General features: G+C 46.8%; 1 protein-coding gene across 5 annotated transcripts in view; it reads right to left on the reverse strand.

The window, feature by feature from the left end:
* Positions 1-11926, reverse strand: part of FBXO34 (F-box protein 34) — a 43849-nt gene extending 31923 nt beyond the window's left edge. For 3 of the 5 annotated variants that reach the window (XM_065063145.1, XM_065063148.1, XM_065063146.1), the window contains exon 1: positions 11774-11926. The gene's annotated coding sequence lies outside the window, so the exon portion shown is untranslated. The remainder of the gene's footprint in view (positions 1-11773) is intronic. The other 2 variants (XM_065063147.1, XM_065063149.1) reach the window with 2 other exon arrangements.
* Positions 11927-18392: the final 6466 nt, after the last annotated feature.

Raw genomic sequence — 18392 nt, forward strand, 5'->3', positions numbered from 1 at the left:
GCCTTGTCAACCTGCACAGACACAACAGCAATTCCAAAATACCAAGCGCAGTGCTGGGAAGGCAAACAGACCATTTTGAGATGTGGGATGAGCTTTCTTACTGTGGAAAGGGAACACAACTGCACACGATGGTTCAACAACCAACAAAGCAGAATCCAGGACTCTGGGTTTGAGATGTGCGAGTGACACCAATTTAATCAGCCACCGCAGCACAAAAAGATGCCAAGCTCTTGCTCCAAGCGATGGTGTTCACCCTCCCTACCCACACAGGTGGAGGAACCTGTGGTTTGCAGACCCTTCCTCACCACCCAGCTCGACCTCCTGTCTTCCTCACATCCAGCCTGAATCTACCCTATTTTAGTTTAAAACCATCGCCCCTTGTCCTGTCACAACAGGCCCTGCTGAAAAGTCTGCATGTTTCTGTCTTTCCCTTTGAAAGCCACCCTATAAACGCAAAACCCAACTACGGGGCCTCATACTCTTAAATTCTTTGAAATCCACCACCCACTTTACCTTAAGCTATTCCAAGGGCTTAATACTGCAATTGGATCCACACTGAGCCGCTCTACGTGATCAACCCCATTGGCCCAGTTAAAACCAACACAAGCAACCCCAAACTTTCAAAAACTTTCAACATTATAACAGTATATTACAGTTTTTTTCTCCCCGATATGTTTTTACCTGTCAACAAATACCCATCTTGGTGCATCACCATCCTCGCATCGCTCTGATTTGAATTACCGGGCTTACAGCAAGAAGCAGCGAGAGCCAAGAGGACTCTGCCTGGAGTCCAAGCAGAGCCTGCAAGAGCAGATCCCCGCTGGGGCAGCGACACTTGGGTTCGATTTAATGCGAAAACAAACTGCTTTTCCATTCAAGTCAAAAGCATTGTATGTGGCTCAGATTGCAGAGCCAGGCATCTTTTTAGGAACAGATCAGATTTAGCGGTTCTGTGGCAGGCCAGAAGTAGTTAGGCCGACAAGAGTTTTTGTTTTGCCCAGTATTATACTATGCAAAACCCAGGCGCTTCTCTGCGGTGCTCTCGCAGCCTTATGTCAGTACCTCAAAGTGACCATCATGATCAACATCAGTTCCAAAAAGGTATTTTATCAGCATTCAGCCTGATGCACAAATGCACTTTTACTCCGTTTCAAAGACAGACAAAAACCTTCTCTAAAGCTCAGCCCAATAATTCTCTTTTGCACCGTACGGGTTGCATATAATGCCATTTCTACCCTGGGGAAGTGAAAATATGGAATTCCACGACAGCCTCGTCAACACGACCACTCTGACCGAAGGGACTCGTGTTCGCAGGCTTGGTAGCAGCTCAGGCTGTTTGACTTGACTGTTCAGGGAAACTAATTCACATGTATCTCTACGGAAAGGAAATATTATCTAAAGCTTCATTGGTTTATATCTAAACCCTCTGAGACATGTTATATCAAAGCTAACCAGATCTTCACCCAGCAAACTACTTGGAGAGCCTTCAACTGAAGCTGCCAGGTACGGGAATGGGGTATTTTAGGATATTTTTGCTACCTGTACTGGGGATGCACCTCTAACATGCACAAAGTCCAGAGAAGCATCACGACAGCTGCAGAAACAACTCTGTCCTGGCTAACACATAACGAAACTACAGTTTCACTCCAGGGAAGAAGGAAAGAAGCACTTAAGTTTTGTTTAGATTGAAGTGCTGTGAGCCACACCACTTATCTGCTATCAGAGCAGACTGCAGGGCTGCTCCAGATTATTCAGTAACGAAGTAACTGGAATTGGAAGGTACGCAATTAGTCCTGTCTCCTCCCCTAAAAAGGAGAAAAAAATAAGAAACAGCACAGACGTTATCACCTCTCCCTTTAGCTCTGCTACCCTCAGCACTTAAAATACCTGCAAAGCAGAGCTGTTGCTTACAAGCTGCTAACAAGCCTGGCTTGGCCAGGTGATATTCTCAGCATCTCCCCAGCAGAAAGTTACTGGTTTATCTAATGGGATGTTTTCTCAAGTACCCACACACATGCATACATTAAGCTTAACATGCCTGCATTTAGCTGTTCCAGTAAAAGCATACCACTTTGCAGAGAAAAGGAAAAACATAAAACTAAAAGCATTGCTGTTCCTGCTGGCTTGAAGTTAAAGCATCTCTCACTGATCCCCCTGGGCATGACCACTGTGAATATATTAAACTCGGACACAGGTATCGCTTGCTGGCACTCTGTCTAGCTTTACTGACTCCAGCCTGAAAATGATGGCTCACTTTACCCGAGCAGTTCGCACCGTACCTGCCCTTAAAGAGCTGCGCTGTCTGTAAAGTGGTATATGCAGCTTCTTCCATAACTGCCGCTAATATATGGAAGACGCAGAAAAGCCCCAGACACCCCAAAGCCAAATGGCAGCTCACAGTAAATCCCCACTTCCAAACTGCAGTTCTGATAAAATATGCTGACATTTATTCATGCTCTAAAGCTCAACCATCCTCCCCAGCGATACCAGTTGGTCTAATTAAAGACTTCACCCAACAGTCTTTGCCTCACGTATACCCCAGTAAAGTGTCGGCATCTGTAATCACCGACTTCTACATGGGCTTTACTTTTGCAATCTCCAGGTTTCTTTGGATAGAAAGCAGATGGACAGACTCCTTGATCCTTAACCATCTTCGTTCTGCCTGGACAGACACCTGATGAATACTGCCTTGCTGCAGCACTGTGACCAAGTAACACAGGGAGGGTTAAACAGCCCTAAACAAAGACCAAAAACCAAAAAAACCCACAACAAAACCAAAACCAACCAACCAAACCAATCCTTACAACTAATATCAATGCAGCTAGCAACACTGGTGAACTTGCTCCCTATAGCTCCACTAAGACGTAACAATTTTACACTCATATTAAGCTCCTTCGCTTTTTTTCCAAGTTAACTTCTTCCTAACATCTTAAAAACATTTCCCAAAGACAAACGGCCCATCCCTGCAGGACTCTCTGGTGCCTTCACTTGCTTGGATTCAGTCTGACCAGGGATGGAGTTGTGTTATTTCACCACATCCATCCACAACCCTTTCCCCGCTGGCTACACCTGTTGATTCAAAAGAGGAAAAGAGACAAACAATACAAACTAAACCAAACACCACCACATTTTTAAGGAAATAACAATCCACAGAATGCTGCAGAGTTCTGCCATACAGGTATGTATACTACTCCTATTTATCCTACAATTTACCCCGAAGCCCACAGCTGACACATCAGCAAACACCATTTTAACAAGCCCATGAGCTGTAAAAGCCTAACGAAGCAATAATTAGGAAAACTGGTTTAGTCCACTGGTGGTGGCACCCAGGGAACCATCCGTGGACTCAAAAAACTGCATTAAAAGAGAATTAATTCCCAGTAACTTGTACTCAAGCCACGTCTCCAACTGCTTCTGCTGCGAGACCCATTCAAAGCAAGTTATTATACATTTTAATATGACTGCATCTGCAGTCCTACTGCATCTAAAAAAAAAATCCACATGCATTTTAAGAGAAACATGGGGAATTTTTTCTTAACACCATTCGTTGCTATCAGTAATCCTCCCACAGCCCGAATTTCAGAAGCGGTAACAGATTTACTTAAATTTCAGACGCATAAACAAGCCCGCTTTGCATCGCTTCACTCATGTGCTTATTAAGATAAAGTTACTTCATTTAAAAAAATGACAGTAGAGTGCCATCCTTGTTTAGGAAGGAAATTAAATGAAAACCAAAGTGCAAGAAAGCAAAAGGCTGTTCCATGCTCCATGGAAAGCTCCAGTGCCCTGATGGTTAAACCAAGGTCTAAAAACCCATTTCTGGAGTATTTTTCCATTTCTAGAGCATCTTTCTGATGAGGAGACACTGAGAGAGCTGGGGCTGTTGAGCTGGAGAAGAGAAGCTGAGAGGGATCTGATCAATGGGATCAATATCTCAGGGTGGGTGTCAGAGGATGGACCAGACTCTGTTCAGTGGTGCCCAACGCCAGGGTGAGGGGCAACGGGCACAGACTGAAACACAGGAGGCTCCATCTGAACATGAGGAGAAACTTGTTTGCTGGGAGGTGCCAGAGCCTGGCCCAGGCTGCCCAGAGCGGGTGTGGAGTCTCCTTCTCTGAGACATTCAAACCCCCTGGACCCACCTGTGTGATCTGCTCTGTGACCCTGCGGGAGCAGGGGGGTTGGACTGGGGGATCTCCAGAGGTCCCTTCAACCCCAAACACCCTGTGATTCTGTGAGGACAGGCTCTCCCCAAAGGTGTTTCTCACCCAGGATGGGGACACGTGCAGGTGGTCAGAAAGGCAAAAGATCAAGAGAAATCATGGTCAGCGTGCAAGGCAGCACGATACAAAACAAGAGCAGCCCAACAGCAGGGGAACAAGGGCCAGCTTGGCATAGATGTTCACAGAGCTGCTCCCAAACTCAGCAGCGAGGACAGGAGGAAACACAAAAGGTTTAAAGACATTAAATACACTAAGACTGCAGTCCCAACATCAGACTGGAAGATTCATGATGGAAAGGATTTACAATGGAAAGGATTTTTACACTTTGCAATAGAAGACTACGGTGAGGCAAAGTTCAAAACAAAGACCTCGATTAAGAGCTTTATAAATCAAAAGGGAACCAAGTTGCCTCTGGGAGCACGTAGGTTGGGGAACACAAACCCCAGTTCCACACTAGCTACTATCACTCAATAAACAGCAAGTCCTGCTTGAACCCAGTGTCCAAACTATAGCCTCTGGTCTGACACATTGCAGAAAACACCAAACCACGGGCACAAGCTGTGAGCTGCTCTTTGAAGTTTAGATACAGCAGAAAATGATTTCACCCACCCAGATGCAGAGGAATAGCTGCTGCCTTTGATGCTACAAGGAACTTTGGGTTTAAACTGCCCAAGGACTTCAAATTGCTCGCTGGGCTGCAGAGGAGCAACACCCAAGCCTATACATATATATATAAATACAATTATGCCTGTTCGAGACTTGAAGAAAATAAAATAAACCCCACCTTTTCAGTGATGCTAGTATTAAAAAAGCATGTACAAAGAAATCTCTAGAGTGACTTATGAACAAGGTTTTGTGCTTGGCTTTCTGCCAATTAGAGAGGAATTAATGAGCCCAGCGATATAACCCTGTTCATTGCAAGGAAGAAACTGCATTCTTAGGTGATCGATGGAATCAGAGGGAGGAGGAAAGAAGGACGGAGACACGGGACTGTGATTGCACGTAGCAAAGGAAGTTCCTGATGGTACCGAGACAGAAAGCGGGTTGAGACCATAACATAGCATAGTTCAAACTTTACAAATTAATCCAACCTATTGCATCCAAAAGAAAATTAGCCAGTAAATAACACCATTCCAAAAGAGCTGAGAGTATATTACTACAAAACTCCAACCGTTTTAATATTTTACAGATTACGACTCCCCTGACTGCCAACCAGCAAAAGGAGGAGGTCACAAGAACAAAGGCAAACCGAGTGGGAAAGACACGGCGAGGCACCTCGAGAAGCCGAAAATGTGTCAAAACCCACTCTTTTAGTAAGAGACAACGTTTAGTAGCTACCTGCAACTGTGATTTTAAGCTCCAAAGAGTCTGGATGTCAGAATTCACATCACGAGACCAGCTTTCAGCAGAAGTAGGACCAGACTTGACATGCCCCAGTTTCCCCAAGGTTACTTTTCGAAAACCATCAAGTTCTCTTCTCACGCTGCAGAAGAGCAACCAAAACCCACCTTCGTGTTACCGTTTCAGCATTCGCTCTGTGAGAATTTAATTTCAACGCTTTTTTTTTAATTTGAACGACCGGAATTTTGCATTAGATTGCAGGTTGAAGGTTAATGGAAATGGCAGCAAGCTGCTGTTATATATACGTAAGTCATTGCAAGGAGAACAAAAACGTTACTGAAGCTTATAAAATCAAAGCTCGTAAAACACCAAAAATACAAAACGAGGTAGAAGTAGCTTAGGAGTTGCTAGGGATGTTTAAAGTTAATAAAATTCTACATTAAATGGCTGCCGCTTAGGTTTGCCAAAAAATTATGCAAATTTCCCAAGTTCATACATCGTAATGAGCCCAGCAAAGAGCGGGTCCCAAAGACGCAATGGAGTTCGCCTTGCTCTTATTTTTCCAGCAGATGGAATTAGCTGCGTGTGAAGTCATTTTTTTTGCAATCAGAGATTAAACATATTATTCTGAATATCAATTCTGCAAGTACAGCATATTGGATACATGCACACATGGTAGCAGGAATATGCAAAAAAGAATCGTAATCCTTCTTTCCATCAAGGACACTAAAGAGGCTGGGGGAGGGTTTACATGTTTAATACCTTATTTTTCAAACTAATTGACTATCTGCCAACAATTTAGCTGAAACAAGTTCTCTCAAAGTTTATTAGTGTTAATAGTCTGAACGGGTTTTTCCAAAGAAAAATGTCTGCCCTGACTGAAGAGACATCCTCTTGATGTGCTAATCGACAGATCACAAAAAGCCATCCAAGCTGCAAGTTCAAACAACGCGCATCAACTGAAAGTCTCCAATTTCTGCCCATTATTTCTCCAAAACGTGGTTTACAGGCGTCTCCATCACGTATTATATATAATACACTGCAACATATAAATCCACCTTTTCCATTCTTATTACTGATTCGCCACTTCATGCGTAATTAAACAGAGTCTCCTGTTATCCGCAGCAACGGTTGAACCTTGTGTGTGCCCTTGACCAAAATACTCCACTTGTGTTCCAAATTCTGAATTTAGTTTAAGTGCACACCAAGTTACTCTCAAAGACACTGAAAGTGCCAGCAACTTGTCAGTTTTGCCTGACTTAACCTTGGTATTTTATTTATATCATGCTTATAGCAGCACGATCCATTAAGATGTACGTCAATGCACGCACCCAATTTCGGGTGCACCCACCTAAGAGCATCCAACCTTCTCCTGAGAGTATCTGTGGTGCTGAGAAGGTGCAGGGAGGTCAACCAAAATCACAGCTAAAAACCTAGATAATTAAAGGGACACACAGAGAGGAAAGTGAAGCTCAATTCTAATTGGAGTCAGTGACACACTGGATTAAATACTATTAACCAAAATGGTGAAAATTAAAAGTAGATGTACTGAAAGCACTAAAAACCCTGCCCGAAACAAGACGAGAATTCTCATATGAAAATACTCCCGTGGCCAAATGAAATAGTGAGTTTAAGTATGAAAGCAAGCACTTATACCTATGGTGCTCTTTCCTCCCCACCACCCCTTTGCTACTAAGGAGTCTCATTTATCTCAAAGCACTCAAAAGAAAACACTTTGATTTTTAAAGTGAGAAAAGCTGCAAAAAAATAAAGCCCTGCCTGGCACAAACAAGTAATATTTGAGAATTCAAAAGGAGATTCTCCAAGTTAAGGGAAGGATGAAAACAGTCCTGAATAACTTGCTTTGCATAGCCCAGTTCCTGCCAAAACAGTTCCGTAAATCCCATGGTAGTTCAGATAATTTCCATTCTTAGAACAACAAAAAAAAAGGCAGATCGAGCGTTAGCAACATTAATTGTGCGATATGACCTGAATGATGCAAGAACAAGTAGTTACGTGAACCGCAATATCTGCTGAATTTTTAATCACTGGTTGTTTTGCTGCAAGGCAGAAGAACATTGTACATCAGCTTCCAAGCACTGTATTGAACGGCACATTAGGGCAGCAAGATTTTAACTGGCAGAAATTCAGCCTCCATGCTACCTAAATGCCATTACTTGGCTATGAACTGCAGACAAAGCAGCTTGTAAAGCTCTTTTTAACAAAAAATAAAAAAATCACATGGAAAATAGCAGTATTTTCTGCACCCCGCAATACCAGTCAGCCATTTCTTAATGATATATTTATATTTTAAAAAGCTGACATTTATGCATCCCTCCGTAGTGTATTTTTCCCTCTCAAAACAGCATCAAGTGATGATGTGGCTGCCCAGCAGCAACTCACTATCCCATGTAGTCAAACCTGGGATGTGTAGGAAGGTGATCTATGTAAACATCTGTATTATCTCTGCGCTGCAACACCAGGTGCAATAGCGCCATGTTTATGCATACCTGAGCTATATTTAATCTACCTGCCTGGGACACTCATTGCAATGACGCTGCAAACACCCCAATTTACCCCGAACTGGCTGCCTAAGTGCCATTACTGGGAGTCACACAGGTCCACGCTGTACCAGCCAGTCCTGCTGCGATTTCTCTGCGTTTGATACCCAAAATAGCTCCATTAAAACCAACCTCCACGTCTCCAGTGGTAAACACAGCTCAAGTAACGCTCTAGGCATAAAACTGCAAGAGCAGGATTAGCAAGTGACGGGGCAGATATTCCCCTTCGCACAACAAGGCAAGGCAACCTATTTGGGGAATAAACACAAATTCCCCAAATACAAATCCCACAACTACAGCCAGAATCTGCACTATGTATGGGCGACTATCCTGCTTCATATTTAGACGTGGAAAAAAAAATAAGGACATTAAAAAAAGGTCAAATGTCTGTTACGCTGATTTTAATAGATGTTAAGTTAAATAAGTTAATAAAATTAAAATAGCTTCAAAAACAAAACCAGTAAAATATGGTATAAATAAGAATTGAGCAGCCACGCATACCACAGCAACATTCCTGCATCCTCCTTACTGCAGAGCTCCCGGAGCTGGCAAGTCCATCTCTAACCAGCCCATCGCCAACGTCCAACCTGCCCATCGCCAACGTCCAACCAGCCCATCGCCAACGTCCAACCAGCCCATCGCCAACGTCCAACCTGCCCATCGCCAACGTCCAACCTGCCCATCGCCAACAAGTCCATCACTGAACCAAGATCTCCTTCAAAAAACTTAAATGTATGGACAGGACCAGTTAGTGACACATCCGATGGCCAAATAATCCACAGGAGCCAAAAGAAACAACAGGGACAAAAGAGATTATTGGTCCCAATGCTACATTATCTTTGATCATAGGCTTAGGATCAGTCCTATGTTTTATTTACAAGCTCAACTACCGGCTACAAGGAAAGCTGCCGTGTTCTCTGAAACCGGGTATCAAACCTAGGACAGGAATACTGAAAATTGCCATATCTGCTGGTAATAAAGCAACCACTGTTTGGGTATTATACAAAATCGCTTGTTTCATGACACTACAGGGCAGTGAGAAGCGAAAATAACAAATCATAAGGAATGTGTTGATGCTTGGAACCTAAGGGACAGTTAGTACCCAGGTAGTATTGTCCACCTACTACGCAGTATTCAACTTCACGGCACTAGAAATTGATTTGGGCACCTCCACACCCCAAAACCGCAGCCCTTCATGGCAGGGGAAGCCAGTGGAGAGCTCACCAATGCTGCAGCACGCTACGAGACGAGCTTCTAATTATAAGGGACACAGAAAGATGGTTTATATGCCTCTTAAAAATTAAAAAAAAAGCAGTTGCAGCTTGACAAGTCACTCACGCTTCTTCACGATCCTTATCTAAAAGGAGAAAAGATTTTAAAGAGCAAGGGGAACGCACGCAGCGTCCTTCCAAACCTCTGCTCGCTCTCCAATTGAATACGAAAGAAGATGACTTAGTCATACAGAACGCGCAAGATGATTTTAAAACGCTGGCATTAATCAAATCCCACAATGTTTCACACCTGTTCAAATGGAACTTTGTCACGAGGCGGGGGGGGGAGATTTTGATAAGCGCGATGCAATTAACAGACACCTCCTTTGTTACCAGGCTGCTCGTGATGAAGCCCAGGCTCCTCGACATTCCATTTCTTCCCCTCAAAGGCTCTGCGCTCCAGCAAATTTATGGTTTTTAGCATGCAAGAGGAGAATGGAGCATGTTACCTTCAAAAACAGTCAATGAGGCTCTTTCAGTCGGGCTGGGGAAGGCGGGTGGCTGCTGGAAAGCAAGACGAGGCACTCCCTTCCCCCTCCCCAAAGGACCCAAAAACGCCGCATTCAAAACACTCCCATCCCCTGCAGCAAGGGATTAGCCATTTATTAAAAAGGAATCAAAACACTGTAAAGGGCTTCCAGTTAAGATTTCAAGGGGAAAAAAAATCCCAAAAAACAACACACCACATGCAATGCTGGTGCAACTGGAGTCGCATTAGGAATTCTTCAGGGCACTGAAGAGCAAGTAGCTGAAATGTAAGCAGGGTGTCATTTGTCCGGACGACGCGTTTCAAATGGCTCAAAAGGAGAACAGAACTAAATTATTATCATTTTCTTTTTTAGTCAATCATTTTGCTGCCTCCACGTTAAGCAGTAACAACATTAACAACCTACAGGTTCAGACTTTGGACTTCCAAAACAACCGCCTACCTCCACGCTTGGGTTTTTTTTGCTTTGGCTCTTCTCTCGGGGTGACAGACAATTATAATGGGTAATTATGTAAAACCTTTCATCCGAGAAAACCCAAAGCACTACGCAAACACCCATTAAGACTCACGGCTCGAGTCCGTGCCCCACGTGAACCGGTTTCAAAGCCAACCCGCATATCTCGAGCTACCAAAACTGGATCCCGAGAGCCGTGGCACGGCCAAGATAGCGCAGAGAGCTGCAGGCGAAGCACTGGGGATGCACGCAGCCTCGCAGGTGGGTTCTACAGCCCGAGCTGAGCCTTCCAGCTCCATCCCACCTGGTTATTTCAAACTGAGACGTACGCTGCTGCTGGGTGTTATACGAAGCACCTCGCCGGACAAGCGTCAGACTCGCTTCTCTGGCTGATAAAAGGAGATATTTTTCCAACTGGAAGCCAGTCGGCACAAGTCAATAACATCGGTTTACCGAAGAAATTAAAAGCTGTGCTTATTGTTTCGAGTAAGGCCTCGGAGGAAGTAATTTTGAGCAGAAATCACTTCCACCGTAATTGTACTTTTAACCTCTCCTTACGTTCTTACACCATCCCCCGCGAATGCATTATTAGAAGTATTATCTGCAATATCTACTGATGATTAAAGCTTTATTTTTGGATCACTGTTTATGTTTACCGAGCTTCACAATCCTTCCCCTGAAAGGCTGACAGATGTACGAAGCACGGGGTAAGTCGTGCAGAAAAACACCAGCAGGAAGTGACAGTGCTCAGAGGACCAAAATTGGGGAAAAGAAAAATAAAAAGACGTAAGGCTTTTTGGTTGGGTTTTTTTTGGCTGGTTTCTGTTTTCTTAAGAAATAAAAACCCGTGTGCTCGCTCGCAGACCCACGAAGAGACCACGACACGGGGTGGGGGCGACCCCCGCGCCCGCAGCCCCGCGTGGGCCGGCCCCGCGGGACGATCGCGTTACGCAACCGCGGAGGAGCCGAGACGATCCGCGACCCGCACCCGGGGGAGCGGGGCCGGGACCGGCACCCCGGAGCGCCCCGGCCGCGGGCTCGGGCTGTCAGACCCGCCGGGAGGCGGGAAGGCCCCGGGAGCGCTGCCAGCGGAGGGGGCACAAGGGGAAGGCGAAATACCAACCCCCCACCTCCAGCACGGGGAGCGGAGCACCGGGAACAAGATAAAATAAACCCGGGAGAGGGCGGCTGGCAGGCGGGAGCGGAGAGGCCCGCTGCGCTCCGCGGGGCCCGGCGCCGCGCAGCCCCTGCCGGCGGGCGGCCAGCGGCCCCTCGGCGGCCCCCGGAGCCGCCATGGCCGGCCGGGAGAGCGGGCGGTGCGTGCGGGGCCTGCTCGCCGCCCACCTGCCCGCCCCGGCCCGCGGCCCCGAGCCGAGCGGCCGGCCCGTCGTCCCCCTCCCCCAGTCCCCGGTCCCGCCGCGCCGCCAGAAGCCTACCCGGAGCGGAGCCGGCCGCGCTCCCGCGGGGAGGAGGGGGCGTCCCGGCGGCGAGCTGCGCGGAGCCGCCAGGCTGGGCTCGGCGCGGCCGGATCCCCTGCGCCCAGCCGCGGCGGCGGGAGGAGCCGCGCCGGCCGCGCCAATCCCTGCCCGGGGCGGGGCGGAGCGGGTCGGGCCCGAGCCCGCCGGGGAGGGCCGCGCCGTGCCAGGCACCGGCAGCTCCGCCGCGCCAGGCAGCGCCGGGGCCGGGGGCCCGGCTGAGGGACTCTCGGGTGTCCGCAGGGGCCGCCGCGGTCCTCCCGCTCCCCTCTGGGGCCAGAGTTCTCCGCAGGCCGCAGCGCTCTCCGCAGCGTGGGGCCAGGCCCCTGGGGTTCAAGGCCAGGGACGTCTCAAGGCAGAGCCCGGTGCAGGGTCGAGGACCCCCGGTACCTCCCAGCGCTGGCAGCCCCCGGTGCCTCCGGGCTCGGGCCTTAGTTTCGGTGTCTGTGAGGTTTAGCAACAGGGGTGACGGCTCCCAGCCCTCCGCCTGGCACCAGCTGCTTAAAAGTGGATTTAGTGTGGTGGTAACAGGTTAAAAATCACAGAATCCCAGAATGTCAGGGTTTGGAAGGGACCTGGAAAGCTCATGCAGTGCAATCCCCCCATGGAGCAGGAACACCCAGATGAGGTTACACAGGAAGGTGTCCAGGCGGGTTGGAATGTCTGCAGAGAAGGAGACTCCACAACCTCCCTGGGCAGCCTGGGCCAGTGTTCTGTCACCCTCACTTGGAAGAAGTTTCTTCTCATATTTAAGTGGGACCTCCTGTGTTCCAGTTTGAACCCATTGCCCCTTGTCCTATCACTGGTTGTCACCAAGAAGAGCCTGGCTCCATCCTCATGGCACTTGCCCTTTACATATTTATAACCAGGAATGAGTCACCCCTCAGTCTCCTCCAAGCTCAAGAGCCCCAGCTCCCTCGGCCTTTCCTCATAGGGGAGATGCTCCACTCCATCATCTCCATTGCTCAGCATTCTATACAGCCCTCTGCAGGAGGCCAAATAAACTAATTTGATAGTCCTTCTGGCTTTAAAATCTACTTATCTCCTGACTGCAGGGCCAAAAGAGCTGCTGGGAGGCTACTGGAACCCCACCAGTGCAGTGCCAGCAAGCTTGTTTCACTAAATACCCTTTGCCATTGTCTGTGCCCTTGGCAGAGAAGAACAAGAGCTGGTGTTCCTGGTGTAATGTGCCCTAGGAGGCATGGCAGAGCCCAGGCAGTGGTTTGTCATGCAAACATGACCCCAGCCACCTTCTCTGTGTCATCCTCACAAAGATCTCAGCCTGCAGGGAGAGAGATGAGCATTGGAGAAGTCCCCTGAAACCAAAGTTATTGAGAGCAAGAGGTAAGTGTTGGGAAAAGGGGAATCAAGTGGTGGCACCAGATGGCAGCTTCCTGCAAGGAGAAGCCTTTGTGCTCCTCAAAAGAAGATTTTGGCAGTTTGATTCTGCAGGGAGGGAAGTGGGGAGGGATGCAGGTCCCCATGGGAACCACGGATGATCCAGGGTGGCAAACTGAAAAGTCCTGGTTTCTCTGCCCTGCAGGAGGGCAGCAGTCGAGGCACCACTTTTTCTGTGTAATGCAATAGTGTGAGAAGATCCTTGAGACCGTTCTCAAGCTAAAAAGCAGTACTGTGTCAGCACAGTGGTCCTGACGAGGGGCAGAGCTAATTAGCCAAGGCGCAGGATCACATTAACGTGGTGTCTCAGATGAATCTCCCAAAGTCTCTGGAGCCCCTGTTGACTACAGCCGCTATATACAAAGCTGAAGGACAGGGGGGAATACAGAAGTAAAATGAGTTGCCAAAGGTCAAATATCAGATCAGTGACAGGATGGAAAACAGAACCTACAGCTTCTCTTCCCTCCAGTACATTCTCATCTCGACCGTAACAAAACCCCAGCACAACAATGGGATTTAGCTGCTGCTGACACAGTAGCTTCATGTGTTCGGGGGAAAATTCAGTATTTTAGTATAGGACCATAGTGATTTTTCTTTTTTTTGGGTGCACATGGAAAAAAAAACACCTTATTTACCAGCCTGGTACCACACATGATATCACCAGATGACTTAAAGGGGAATAGAATATGTGTCCTGTCATATTAGAAAAAGGCCCCACAACAGCACAGACTCGATCTTTTGGTTTAAGTTGATAAAGACCACTAAATGCCGTTTGCTGCTAAGTGGCTTCTAATGATTAAATAACCTTTCTCCTACCCCCCAGCCCCCTCCGGCATTTAGTGATAATATAAGAAAGATTTTGCACATTGTTTAGCTTACGGCCATCTGGCACTTTTGCATTTCTGTCGCCTTGAACATTAAAAAAACAATAGATAAACTAGTCCTATCTTATCAGAGACCTGGAGAAGTTTAACTCTGTCAGAGTACATAGGATTAACCAAGTCGTTATTGTTTCCAGCTTAATTAACAGTCATATTCCTCAAAGCTTTGAATTGTTGTACTCTGTAAACCAGGCTGTTCCTTATCACCTTTGTATTTGATATAGCCCTAAGACACTTAAGTCAAATAGTCACATCCAGCTTCCATAAAAGATGTTCTGCCTCTGGGGAAAGGAGACACACAAAGGAGATGCACAATGAGAAAAATACATACAGGTTTTAAAACCACCTAATAATAAAAAATACTGCCAGTTTTGTCTAAGCTAGGGAAAAGTCTGTTTTTTTCAAATGCAAATGCAATGGTCCTGGCCTAATTCAATTAGAAACCTACTACTGCTGAAACATCATCTAATACGACCGCACTAAGCGGTTTCTTCCTCTCTTTTTGCTAAAGGAGCTAAAAGTACAATTCACCCAAAGTAACCCACTCCAAACACTCTCTGGAAACAATAAAAGCTTTGGTCTCAACTCAACAGTGGCTTAAGGTTGAATCCAGCATTTGTTCTGCGGCTAATTCCCACTCCTCTCTTCCCCATAGAAGAAAAGCAAGAGGGTTTGAGATCGTTTGGAAAGAAATGGGATTTCCTCAAGAACGTGGCTTTGGGCCTTGGAGAACGAAACCAGCCGCAGGACACTCTCACCTGTAGTGCCAGAGCAGGGTTTTGACTAAAATCTGTAAGAGCAGGGAACATTCGGTGCAAACACACCGTAAATAACGACGGATGTAAAGATATGCTGAGATAAAAATTACCCAGACTTTGTTTCCAACTGTACTTCACATTATAAGATTGCTAGTTTGCATTTTGGACTAGCTCTAGCGAAAGCTGGGAGCCTATAAATGTGCTACAACACCCAGCTATTAAGTATCAGGCTGCCGGAGCGCAATGTAATACTCAAAGTCGGGTACCTTGTCTTTCTATTTATAACCTGGAGAGTGTTACAAAGACACCACCAAAGCGCGAGTGGAAGAAAAATGGTGGGAAGAAAAATGAAACGTGAGATGTTATTTGACTTGCTTTGCACAGACAGCGTGTCGGTGTTTCTGTCATCTCGGCATCCAGGGTCCATATACATCAAACCTAAAGAACCGAGCAAGAAAATGAAGCGGAAGACTTAACTGCGTTTCCTGGTTAATTGAAGAAAATAATCTAGCTTTTATTTTCTGCTTCTAGAATTTGTTCTGTTTTTTAAACTAGCGATCATTTGAGATTAAAAGCATAAGGAGAAGTGGCAACAACAGCCAACGCGCTGCAATGGTTTTGCTGTGCGATACTTGATTAAGAGGTTATCAATTAAATTGGGCAGGGAGAGCCCTCTGTGTTTTCTGCAGCATTGCGCTGGGCTCCACACGCAATTTGTCTACAGAGGTTTTTCTTTGACTCCATGCAAGTGACATGGGCTACAGCTTTATAACCCCATTTGCCTGACACTTCACCAAAAATAGAGTCAGAAAGTGCAATTATTTCAGGGCTAAATTTGGAGATAGGTTTCCCTGCATGTTCTGTATTCTTCTTCAGCGAGGTGCATTTGTGCCAGGGAAGAATCGCCCTCACAAAACAAAATCTCTTGTGAACAGATAAAGAATAGAAAGAGCAAGTTACATTTTGTACCACGGAGATCTTTACGGAAAAAACTGGTATCTGATAATTATATTGTCAAGAAATACATCCATTCAAATCGGTTCTCAAAGCTTCAGTAGCTAAAATGTAGGCATATTATCATAAAATCATCAGGACTGTATGAGAATTATACAGTTACTCTTTCAGACATGTCTAATATCTGTACAGGATGAGGTTTTATATTCATATTGCTTGTTTATCTCTACTAAATGGTAATATGATTATATTATGCTATTATTCCTCTTAATACAATAAAACCAGTACCAATCAGGAATTTGGTTGAAAAACATCCAATTACTGCGTTTTTATCTCAAAGTGACATTGCAATACTTTAAAATTGTGGCATTATTCAAATATATCAAGACCCTTGCAGTGACCTAGATATTGTTAGCAGAATGTGTTACTGCAGCGTGTCAAGGAAACCCGCTCTGGCTTCAACCTAGTTAGCTCAGGTAACAACCAGCAAGGCCGCCCGGCAGAGCCTGAGCCCGCCAAGGACCCCACTTAGTGCTCAAATTACCCGTCTGTTATCGCTGATGTTGTTATTTGAGCAGGTGAGATTAAAGCCCCAGCTGTAGTGCAGCCACGCTTCCTAAATTCAGTATCCACACGGTGGGAATTAGTAAATGTGCCGGTCTAGATGCTCTGAGGAGCAAATAAGTATTTTCAGCATGACAGAATCCTGCAGATGCAAAAGTTATTTTGGGTTGGAAGGAAGACACTCCCAAATTAATATTTTCCCTAAAACGTATGGTTCAGCGTGGCTCACATAGAATCACAGAACAGTTTGGGTTGGAAGGGACCTTCCCAGCTCATCCAGTGCCCCCCCTGCCATGAGCAGGGACATCTTCACCAGCTCAGGTTGCTCAGAGCCCCGTCCAGCCTGGCCTGGGATGTCTCCAGGGATGGTTCATCCACCACCTCTCTGGCCAACCTGGGCCAGGCTCTCACCACCCTCAGGGCCAACAATTTCTTCCTCATGTCCAGCCTGAATCTCCCTCCTTTAGTTTTAAACCATTCCCCTTAGTCCTCTCGCAACAGACTCTGATAAAAAGTCTGTCCCCATCTTTCTTATCGGCCCCTTTGAGTACCGAAAGGCCGCAGTAAGGTCTCCCCAGAGCCGTTCTCTTCTCCAGGTTGCACATCATTGGACTATATCCTGATATCATAAAGTAGAACTGCTGAACACCCCCAAATTTCACTGATTTGGGAGAAATGGGGGAGTAATAAAAATCAGCAAACTCTGAAGACTGCATTGGATTGGAGTCTGTGGGCAGAGTCTACAAACACAAACTCCTGTAGCTCTGTTGTTTAATTGCATCTTTTTCATATCATTGGGGAACCTAGTCAATAACCTCCATACTAACCTTTTATTATCTTATAGCAAATTAATGATTGTAGGAGTAGTCTGGATGTTTGAAGTTTGCAAATCTTTGCCATATCCCCTGGCAGTCCGTACAGAGGACTGAGGGGTGACATTGCTCTGACTGCTGCAATAATGATCCAGAGAGCCACTCTCCAATCACAGAATCATTTTTCTTGGAGGAGATCCTCCAGAGCATCATGTCCACCGATAAACCATGTCCTTAAGAACCTGAACTATGTGTCTGTTCAACCCCTCCAGGGCTGGTGACTCCAGCACTGCCCTGGGCAGCCTGTTCCAATGCCCCACAGCCCTTTGGGGAAGAAATTGTTCCCCACATCCAACCTCAACCTCCCCTGGTGCAACTTGAGGCCATTTCCTCTTGTCCTGTCACTTGTCACAGGAAGAGACCAACCCCCTCCATGCTCCAAGCTCCTTTCAGGCAGTTCAGAGATCAGAAGGTCTCCCCTCAGCTCCTGTTCTCCAGCTGAACCCCCAGGTCCCCCAGCTGCTCCTCACGACACAAAACTGATCACGATCATGGGGAACAGCTCCGCACTCCAAGCACATGGTCTTCAACCCACTTATTGCTTCATCCACCGTAATCACATTTGTATAAAAATGTACTGACATTTTACTGTCCTGCCATATGGAGGTCCTGCATTTTTTAGGCCGTTTGCGAGGTGTCTTGTCCACCGTGTGCCCGCTGCTCAGCAGTTTCCTGGTTGGCGACACTTTCCTCAAAGACCGTCTGTCTACATTTTTGCAGTGCCACCAAGTGGCCGCTTTCTGAATATTTTCGCATTTTAATTTCGCAGATTTTTATAAACAAACGCAAACTGTCTGGCGGATGAGAATCGCAATCAATACAACCCACCGCAGCAAACCGGAGGGCCGATATGATGCAAATACAGGAGGGAATGAAGGGGCAGCAAACCTCGGCACAACCTGTGGAAAGCCGGCTCCGATTACTCAGGAGGCAGCACAGGGAGGCCACTGAGGTGCGGACATTGGCCTGCCTGGGCGCTGGGAGCGCGGTACGGGGCCCCTCACCCTGTCCCCAAGTCCCTGTGGGGCCAGAGGCGCCCGCACCCCACATCGCGGCCTGAGTCACCCCCTCAGGGACCGATTACCGCCTCCGCCATCTTGGCGCGGCGCCCCCGCGGCGAGCGGGACGCCAAGCCCCGTTCGGCCCACAGGCC

This window comes from Columba livia, chromosome 5, assembly GCF_036013475.1.
Source record: "Columba livia isolate bColLiv1 breed racing homer chromosome 5, bColLiv1.pat.W.v2, whole genome shotgun sequence".
Classification (NCBI taxonomy): Eukaryota; Metazoa; Chordata; class Aves; order Columbiformes; family Columbidae; genus Columba; species Columba livia.